Source organism: Coptis chinensis, chromosome 1 (genome assembly GCF_015680905.1).
Source record: "Coptis chinensis isolate HL-2020 chromosome 1, ASM1568090v1, whole genome shotgun sequence".
Lineage (NCBI taxonomy): Eukaryota > Viridiplantae > Streptophyta > Magnoliopsida > Ranunculales > Ranunculaceae > Coptis > Coptis chinensis.
Genome location: NC_141456.1, coordinates 15,201,494 through 15,211,559, shown reverse-complemented (window position 1 = coordinate 15,211,559; position 10,066 = coordinate 15,201,494).

Genomic DNA, 10,066 nt, shown 5'->3' with positions numbered 1-10,066 from the left:
TGTGTGTTCTTGATGAGATTGGCATTGAATCAACTTTATAAGCAATCCACTCTCTTGGACTATGTGGCGCATCCCCCCGTTTCATCGCAGAAAATGTGTGAGCGCAAACCTGAACTTCTGTATGGTTGGAGTTTTTCAGAAAAGGATGCTCTAGTAACATGCTTGCTGATGGCCTCTCTGCAGGATTTCTTGTAAAACAACATTACAGAAGCATGGTATCGACATCATCATCTGGTTATATGCCTACACATACAAGTCCAAATTCACCACCCAGTAGTTTAATTTCCAGCAATATATGGAGAAACCTTTCCTCATGGATGCCACAAAGAACTCGCCCGTTAAGGCGGAAGCATGGTATACTAAACGGGCTGTATTTGTTAAAGCTGTTAAATTGATAATCGACGAAATGAGTTTAGGTGTCTTCAAGGCCATTTCAGAGTTGATTGTTGTCATGGCTTCAAGACCGATGAATTTTTGGAAAAGAAAGTTGCAGATTTAATTAATTGCCGATCTAACGTGTAAGACATGCCGCTCGATCTCTTTGAAGCGGTTGGTTCGATCACTTTTTGCCGATCCCGTGATGCGAATCTTTGAACCGGCCGATGCCGCCGAGTTTAGATTGCGGAAGTTTGAATTGCTCGAGTTTAGATTGCCGCGGAAGTTTGAATTACCCCTGGACTTGATCATGAATTGCCGCTCGAGTTTAGATTGCCGCAGAAGTTTGAATTACCGCTGGACTTGATCATACCAGCACTAATGCACCGGATCCCATCATTTTTTACCAATTTACTAACCTACCAAGTACCATAAATATTAATACTTCTTTGCCACACAGGCCTTGCCCATGTAACAAAGAGAGGGCGATGTTCCGGCCCCCACAAATGTGGCCCAATATAAGCCCAATTCAATACAAGCCCATGCTCAGAGCCCAACTATAAACAAGCCCACACTCAGAGCCCAACTATAAACAAGCCCACGCTCAGAGCCCAACTATAAACAAGCCCACGCTCAGGGCCTAACTATAAACAACCCCACGCTCAGAGCCCAACTATAAACAAGCCCACGCTCAGAGCCCATGCTCAGAGCCCAACTATAAACAAGCCCACGCCGTGGCCCAACTATAAACAAGCCCACGCCAGAGCCCATGCTTTCGAGCTTAACTATAAACAAGCCCCACGCCGAGCCCAACTATAAACAAGCCCCATGCTCGAGCCCATGCTCGGAGCTTATCTATGAAAAGCCCATGCTTTGGCTTCTACATTCCACGAGTCGACAGCTTCTTCTCCCCGCCAGCTCGACTTCAATCCCACGGTAGCCGACAGTTCTCCCGCCGGAAAACCAACTTCATTCCACGAGCCGACGGATGTCCCCGCCAGTTCTCCAACTTCAATCCACGAATCGAGCCGATTCCCGCCCCGCCAGCTCAACTCCATCCCACGAGCCGACAGTTCTCCGCCATTCTCGAACTTCAATCCACGAATCGATTCTCCCCCATGATGAAACCAACTTCATTCCACGAAAGCCGATGTGTCCCCAGGTTCTCCAACTTCATTCAACGAGGTGGATATGTCCCGCCAGTTCTCAACTTCAATCCACGAATCGACAATTCTCCCGCCAGTTCTCGACTTCATCCCACGAAATGACAGTTCTCCCTCCAGCCTCTCCAACTTCATCCCATGATTGGGCCGGTTCTCCGCCATTTCTCCAACTTCAACCCACGATTGGAATATTGGAGAACGAGGAAGTAACTATCAGCAATGCTACCTATAAAATCCAACCTTCGTCATTTTCCAGAACTACGCAATCGAGACTTGATCCCAAGCAATATCTTTGGACGCGTAGGCAACTTCAAAACCGAAGTCCAGTCTCATCTTTCCCCAATCACCATCTCCTTCACCATCTCCAAAAAACATTACTCACAACCCTCAACTGGTGTGTTTTGGCAAATCTTGCTGAAACAGTCGGCATTTGTTAGATGCTCTCGATATAAATCGATTTAGAGCTGCCACCATCCCAGACAATTTTTGTATCTGCTTCTTTGTTTTTGGATCTGGCATATCCGAGAACGCTCGAATCTGATCTGAGTTTGCTTCTATCCCTCGTTGAGATACCTAATATCCAAGGAATTTCCCGAAGGACGCTCCGTAAAGGCATTTCTCGGGGTTGAGCTTCATCTGAGTTCGCCTCAGTCTGGAGAACGCTTGTTCAAGATGACCCAAGTGATCTCCAACTTTCTTGCTTTTTACCACCATGTCGTCTATGTAGACCTCCATAGTATCTCCTAACATACCTTGGAACATATCGGTGACCAATCGTTGGTAGGTCGCCTCCAAATCTTTAAAATTTGAATCGGAGGACGTTGTAACAATAGATGCCTTGTTCTGTTATGAATGAGGTTTTCTCTTGGTCTTCTTCTGCCAGTGGGATCTGGTTGTAGCCACTGTATGCATCCATGAATGATAGGAGTTTGTGGCCCGCGGTTTGTTATACAAGTTGGTCGATTCTTGGTAAAGGGAATCCATCTTTAGGGGTTTCTTGGTTGATATTGGTGAAGTCGACACATAGGCGAACTGTGTTGTTTTTTTTGGGACTGCTACAATATTAACAATCCACTCGGGGTATTCCACTTTTCTAATGAAGCCTACTTTTTTGAGATTGTCGATTTCGTCGTTTATTGCTTTTTTGAACCTAAGAGATAGTTTCCTTAGTCGTTGGCGAACTGACTTAGCATTAGGGTTGACATTTAATTTGTGATATGCAATGTTATGGTTAATTCTAGGGACATCGATGTACAACCAAGCAAAAACGTCTTTATCCAGAGATAAAATGCTTACAAGTTGTGTCTTGAGCGTAGGATCAATGTTAGCTCCTATGTAAACAAATTTAGGATCGTCTTCTGTTCCTAGGTTGACTTTTTCTTTGGTTCGGTCTCAAAGGTCCGCAGAAGGGGGGGCTACCACCTCGGGTCTTTGTCTCTTGTGGTGCCTCCCTTTGAGTCGAAGTCGCCCGGTGACCTCAGGTAACTTAACGTCTAGTGTGAGGCCTTTGGTTGAGCCCGGCCCAGCGTTCTCCTTTGGTGAAATGACGTATGGAGCGACGCCTTTGGCTGAGGCCCTAGCATTCTCTTTTGCTAGATTACTCGAAGCGGATTTGGCGAGGGATGTGACTTCAGTGATGAAGTCTTCTACCATCTTTGTTTTGGTGACCTCTCCCTTGTTCTTGAGTGAATCCCCAGTGGGCTTGCTGACTGAGAGGATCTAACTGTAGTTGTGAGCGTTGAGCTGGTTGCTTCGTAGCTCCATCATGCCTCTGGGGCCAGGGAAGTGTAGTACCTGATAGAGTGTTGAAGGCACTGCTTACATCTTGTGGATCCAACGACGTCCAAAAATAGCAGTATAGAATGAGTTGACATCTAGGACGCTGAAGCGCGTGTTGATGCTCACTTTGTCTTCATTTGATCCCACTAAGACGGGTAGAATGATATCTCCGATAGGGTCAGCACGAGATCCATTGAAGCCGTAGAGAGGGGCTATTGGATCAATCATGACCAATTTGGGCAAGTTCATCTCCTTGATGGTTCGATAGAAAAAGATGTTGCATGAACTGCCTGGGTTGATGAGGACGCGTTTGACCGTCTAGTCGCTGATTTTGACATAGACGACCAGAGCGTCATTGTGAGGGAGACACACCTTGTTGAGGTCGGCCTCGGTGAAGGTGATGTCGCCTCGAGTCGCGGGCCGCGGCTATTCATGGAACAGAGGCGCTTTGGGAGGAGAATTGGTAGACCTCCTACAGAGCCTACTTGTCTCCTTTTTCCCTAGAAGACGCTTGCGAGTTGTCTTGGAATGTGATCATGTTGATTGTTCGTGATTATCCCCGCGGAAGAGTCTTTGGGCGTTCATGTTGAGAACGCTCGTTGGAGCGTCCTCTAGAGTGTGAACGAGGTTGTTGGTGGTGGCGTGGAGGAGATCGGTTTCATTCTCGGTAGGCCTTGAGCTTGTGGTGTATAGTGTTTGATATGCCCAGCCTCGACGAGGTCTTGAAGATAGTGCTTGAGCATCCAGCAGTCGTTGGTCTCATGACACTTTGCTTTATGGAAAGCACGCGATGCGGCTTTCTTGGTGTGTCTTCTAGCCTTTTACCTCGAGTCGGTAATAGGCTGCCGTTTTTACCTTTTCCAGTATGTAACTTGGAGATCTTGTAGGGATCGCGAACTCACGTTGAGATTGCATTATGTTTCCAGGCTTCTGTCATGTTGTCTGGGTCGCTTATTAGATGATAGAGCAGCGTCTGATATTGCTGCGACTTCCTCCATTGGGATGTTGTCCTTCGCTAGTGACTCCTGCAACTTGATGTACTTGTCCACACGGTTGTATAAGTCTTCCAATTTCTCAGGACGCTCTTTCATGATCTCCCTGTATAACCAACTGCGCTTATTGATAGCCTTTGTGAAGGCTAACGTGGCGAAGGATTCCTAGAGGTCGTTATCCGGATAGCAACTTCGGGTTTAAAAGCGGCCCTAAGAAGGAGCGAGTGATTCTTCCTTATCCCGGGATAATAGGAAGAGTGAATCTAGGTCGGTCTTTTCGCGTTGTTGTGGACGTAGTGGCTGGCTTAACCGGTTCGTTAGCTTTTGAAGTTTTGTCGATGGAGTTCGCTTCTAATGAAAGTAGAACCAATCGAGAGCTCCTTCCTTCGGGTTTGCAGGAACAATCGGCATTGTAGGTGGTCGAAGTTGTGAGCACCGTAAAAGTCTGAAGGCTTTGGATGTAGCGAGCTACGTGTTGATTAGAGGCATCGCGTCGCCATCATACATCGCGAACCGCGGTTGTATGAAAGTCGTGGGGGCAGCTTTACTAAGTATCTCCATTGTGAATGGGGATGCTCAATAAGTTTTGAGCATCTTCTAAACGATATGGGTTCGTCCTTCTTTGTTGTGCGGCTCGGGTCGATAATACGGAGAGACTGTTGATTTGTTGGTTGACCTCATTGATGCCGCCTTCCGCGGTGGTACCATTTGGGTTGTTCGTAGCTTAACCGGTCTTTAAGTCAAAAGATTCTCCTGCCATAGCGAGTGATGTTGTCGGTCATCGCTCCCATTTGGGAGACTAGGAGCTTGACTTGGTCTTGGAGACTTTCCATACTTCGTGGGCTTGAGTTTTTGGTTGGAGATTGATTGAGGGTTTGTGAACTCAAGAAATCGAGCCACAGACGGTGCCCAATGTAAATGATGTTTTTGGTAATCCTTACAAATGTAGGCTTGATCAAGGGATTGGGACAATTGGATTAAATTGATCGAGTTTGTAAGGACGAACTGCCTACGTATCAAGTTCTCTCTCTGGGGGGGGGATCTTGAATCAGGTCAGACGTAGTTCCTCTTCTTCTTTATATAGGTGAGGGTACTCGCGCCTCCCCCTTTCCTGTGTCTAGTCAAGTTCTGAACTTGATGGCACTTAAAGAGCCATAAAGGTGTCCTGCGGTGGAGTAATGGCGAGTGCATTTGCAGCTTCGGTCTTTAAGGTGACAGCCAGGCCATACGTTACTAGCCGTTGAAGTGATGGACAATATGAGCATTCTTGACGCTTGCCGTTCTAGATGCGGACGTTATGAGGGTGTAGCGTTCTGGGTGCTGATGAGGTTGCATGACCATAGAGTAATTGATCTTGAGCGACCTGGACGCATAGATGAGTGTTACCGTCTTTGTGTGCTGTACACGTGCTTAATATTATTGGAAATGTATATTACTCCCTCACAAGTATATGCCTTTTGTGACTAATATGATATGTCTTTTGTGACTAATATGATAAAGCAATGATTGTTAAATGACCAAGGCTACTTAACACTGGTTTAGGCTATAGTTCAGGATTTCATAATGGCCAAAATTCCAACAACTCCAAATGTTGGAATTCTAACTAGATTCTAGATATATTTCAAACTCTATATTATTGTGTCGATACTATTTTGATGTTTTCAAAAACTGAAATATTCTTTCGTTTGGAATCATGAACATTGGTCTAAACTAGTAGGGTCCTATTACTGCCGGACCCCAATTTGTGTTGGGCGGACTCCCACAAAAAAATAATTATTACAAGTATGTCATTGGTTTCAAAAAATCTAAAAAAAAAAAAATTATTACAAGTATGCCATTGATTCCCAAAAAATTGAATTCGAAACCCCAAACTTAAACGACGACCCAGTCAGTTTGGACTAAGTCCCAAACGACTTGGCCACACACCGCTTTGGGACTTAGTCCAACGACCCTACCACACCGTCAAGAGCCCAAAAAACAGAACTTTGAATTTTTTTCGTTCAAATCCTTAAACAACATTATTACATCGTTTTGAACTAAGTCCAAACGGTGTGACCATATTGTTGAGACTTAGTCCAAACGGTGTGTGGCCATATCGTTGGGGATTTTTCTAAGTCCAAACGGTGTGGCCATTTTTTATAAGTCCAAATCCCCAAAACGACATGGCCACATCATTTTGGACTCGGTCCGCATCGGTGCCATGTCGTTTGGATTTGAATTTTGAAAAAATTCAAAGTTATGTTTTTGGGCTCTTAACCCGGTATGGTGGCGGGTCGTTTGGACTAAGTCCCAAACGGTGTGGCCAGTTGTTTTTCGGATTTAAATCCAAACGACCTAACCGGTCGCTTAAGTTCGAGGTTTCAATTCAATTTTTCGTAATCAATGGTATATTTTGAATAATTGTTTTTTTTTAGATTTGAAACTAAATGGCACACTTGTAATAATTGTTTTTTTTTGAAGTCCGCCCAACACAAATTGGGTCCGCAAAGAATAAATACCAATTAGTATATACTTAGTATGAAGTATAAAATATGAGTATAAAATATGAGCATGTCTTCGCTAGTCTTGCGCGGATGTATGGTGGGGTAATGTGGGCCTTTGGATCGATTTCTTTTTGCCATGCAATACACACGCACCCTTTGGTATGAGTGGCCCAGATTTGATAGCATACCATACGATCTGCATACCATAGATTTAGCCATAAAATATATGAATAAATAAAACTGGTGAAAATAAATAATACCATTTTATGTTTTTCACATATGCGGAAGCTAAAAAATGACAAATTTCAACATGTAACGCCATCAATCAAGAAATTGATTTGATCGGACTGTTTCTCAAATAACGTCTAATCACAAAAAGTTCATCTCTTATTTTCTAAATTGGATTTATCTAATGATTTCTTGATCATCCAAAAAGGTACTCCATTGATTGCGTTTGCTAATCATAAATATAACTTCACTTAAAAGTCCTACGCTTGGGCCTTAAAAGTCCTACGCTCATGTGGAGAATTTTTTTGCTCCTTGGGCTATTTGCTCATTGCGTCATTGGCGAGTAAAATCTAAACATGTAGCAGAGTTTTCATAGGAGCCAGCTGTTACATAACGTGAGAGGACGGGAGACGTTTATGACAAAAAATAATTAGTCCCTGAAAATATGTGGAAACTGCAAAATAATAATTACATCGAATCTCCTGCCCACTTCTTCTTTCGAATCTCCTGCCCACTTCTTTTTCCGCTTTGGTGACGATGTTCTACATGTTTTAAACTTCCAAAATCACTACTTTAATTATTATAAAATTGCAAGAAAGTTTAGACACATTGTATAAGGTGTGAAGTTTGCCATATCATTGTAATTAGTTCCAATGTTCTTTAATGAAAGTATGGGTGCTCAATTGCCTTTGGTATTCTTTGGCTCTTTTAAATAAGAAAATAGTACCTAATTGTTAGGGGTGAGATGTGTTGCTTTCAAAAGTTTCATGGATCAACGATCATAGAATAATGCATATGTGATTCCATAATATTCATCCAAAATCATAATTCTTTATGAAATCATATTAAAATACCAATAAACACTTTTTGCAGCATGCACAATTTGTTCTACCTTAATTTATAACAATTTTCAATCCGGAATCACAGACTTGAGATGGTTGAGTTTTCTGCAATCCAATTTTTTTTTTTTTATAATCGAAGAGAGAAGAACAGAAGTTTATGATTTTCTGTCTCAAACGTCTCCCCATTCTCTCACGTTATGTAATATATCTGGCTCCTATGAATACTCTGCCACGTATTTAGATTTTACTCGCCAATGACCCAATGAGCAAATAACCCAATGAGCAAAAAATTTCTCTGCTGGAGTGTGGGTGTGATGCTAAATGGGTCCAGTCCTTTAGACCTGAAGTAGACTTCTAACATATCTCATCTCAAGCACCTACTCCTCTAGTAAAAGTTATCAGAGAGTGATGGGCTTATGGCCTATGGGAATGTTATTAGGAGGATATTAGGAAGAAGATTCTTCTTCGCACTTTAAATGAATGTTGACATCTAATGGAAAATATCAAATGAAAGTCTATAATAAAGTCAAGCAATGCCACATACAATATTGTATCATTAAAGCAATAATATAATACTTGAATTTTTATACTCGTAAAACGATTCAAAAAATGAGGAAGGTTACAAACTAACAAATTGGACTCACCGGAGCCACGTGAAATGGGCATCCTTGTGAGGATCATAGTTTGGATTCGTTAATAATTAATCAAAGAGTCAATTCAAAAAATTCGTTTTCAAGAAAGATTGAAAAACTTTATATATTAAAAGTTTTAAATATACAAAAATAAATCGTTGTACATGTAATAACAAAAGTACTGGTGTTGGATAGGATGCTCATTGATCTGTCTTATCCAACAAATAATTAGAAGTATGTATATAGTTCATGAATATCTGTAATATATTTATACATTTTATTCACTAATTGACACACTGATAATTTGGTATAGTCACTCATAGAGTCATAGCATAGGGATCAATTGGATGATTTGAGAGATCTTCAAGTGAGAATCGATAATTAGCAATGAAGACACACAACTAACTTATTTGTAGCAAACAAAATCAATCTTTCAATTCTCTTGAAAACGCCTATTGTTTGCTTAGCACTTTGACCCTCTTATCCTGTGTAAATAATTAGGTGTACTGTGAGCATGAAGTGATAATGATGAAATTTGAAGTCCATTGCCTCATATATGTGTAGGGCATCATTGACTCATTTGCTCATTAGTCACGATAAAGTTGAAAGATGTATCATTCTTTAAGGCTGAGTCTAATAACTCTCTATCCCTTTAAAAGTAGAGCTAAAGTCAACATATTTTACTCTCTATCATTAATTTCCTCTTTATATATACAAAGGATTTTACTCTCTATCTCTATTTTACTCTTTATTGCCTCATATATGTGTAGGACATCATTGACTCATTTGCTCATTAGTTACGATAAAGTTGAAAGATGTATCATTCTTTAAGGCTAGATGTATCATTCTTTAAGGCTGAGTCCAATGGCTCTCTATCCCTTTAAAAGTTGAAATTTAAAAGTCTATCATTTTTTTTTTATTTTTTCTATTATATATAAAGATTTTTTTCTATTCTATTTTACTTCTATGTAGAAAGAAAAATAGAAAATCCTTTCAAAATTTAGATATATACAAAAAAAATGATGAGAAAAAAATATATCGACTTTTAACTCTATTTTTGTTGACTTTAAATTTCTATTTTATCGACTTTTAACACTACTTTTAAAGGGATAGGAGCCATTGACTCAAAAAATAAGTCGTAGGAATGTTGACATTGGCAAATTTCTTCACCGGGTTCTACTAATAATGCTAAACTAGCAGTTTATTGTCCGAAGAACAATATGCATTATGCAATCAGGACATTCTCTCAAGGAATGCTTTTCAAGTTAAATATTGACTTATGAGACTACTACGCCAAAAAAGAGCTTCTATAAAAAAAAAAAAAAAAATCCGGGTTCAAGTAGTGTTCCTCCAATATAGAAGTGTTTTACATAATAATTTCTATGTATTTGTATATCAAAAATACAATTTATTAACCTATTGGGCCTGCTAATGTGCTTGGCAGGTCCGAAATTGTGGCATTCCTGTTTTGTTGGTAGGAAAAACAAATTATTTAAGTAGGGAAGACTTTCGAATTCTGTTATTTCGCTTCATCCACACTTCCGTTACTAGTGCAGTTGACAGTCAGACAAA